A 717-nucleotide genomic window follows, 5' to 3' on the forward strand; every position below is an offset into this window, starting at 1 on the left:
ACATGCATCTAAGACAAAAACATAAGGAAGGGAGGGAGGAAGGGAGAGAGAGAGAGAGAGATAGGAAATAAAAAGGACAGAAAGAAGTTACATAGTATATAATATACTGGCTAATTTCCAAAGCAGTCTTCTGTAAAGGTTCAAATAATATATTCTAAAATGATCCTCTGGGTTAGAATCTTAACTAAAATTGTTCTATGCCTCGGTTTCTTCACTTGTAAAATGAGATAGATGGTCTACTCTTACATGGTTGTTGTGAGGATTAAAGAATCAATACAGTTAGTACTAGTACAGTATTGTTACTAGTACTGTACTTGGCACTGTCACTGTTCTCCTAACTAAGCAGAGGATACAGTTTCAATATGCATGGATTTTCATTAACACAGTACTGTGCTAAGTGGGAACTTCTTATACCTATAAAACACTTACTAGAACAGTGCTATATCATGTAAATTTTAGCTCTGATATTAATAATTCTATGATCATATACTAGTGACATTTAGTACTAGTTTTAAGCAGAAGAAACATATTAGCTATTTGGTTCCACAAATTTAAGTTCTTGAGGTTTCTTTCAAGCATAAATTGATAAAGAAGTAAAAACTGGAACATTGGTAGAATAAGAAAATATCAGGGGGTCGGCAGGTGGTGTGTTGGTTAAGAGTGCTGGACTCCCACGTGGCCAACTGTGGTTCGAGTCCCGGACCTGGCAGCTTGCTT

The 717-nt window shown here is 36.0% G+C and overlaps 1 protein-coding gene across 1 annotated transcript in view; it reads left to right on the plus strand.

Annotated features, from left to right (window-relative positions):
- Positions 1-717, plus strand: part of SMCHD1 (structural maintenance of chromosomes flexible hinge domain containing 1) — a 173207-nt gene that overhangs the window by 90079 nt on the left and 82411 nt on the right. The gene's annotated exons all lie outside the window — the stretch shown is intronic.

This window comes from Tupaia chinensis, unplaced genomic scaffold, assembly GCF_000334495.1.
Source record: "Tupaia chinensis unplaced genomic scaffold, TupChi_1.0 Scaffold000180_1, whole genome shotgun sequence".
NCBI lineage: Eukaryota > Metazoa > Chordata > Mammalia > Scandentia > Tupaiidae > Tupaia > Tupaia belangeri.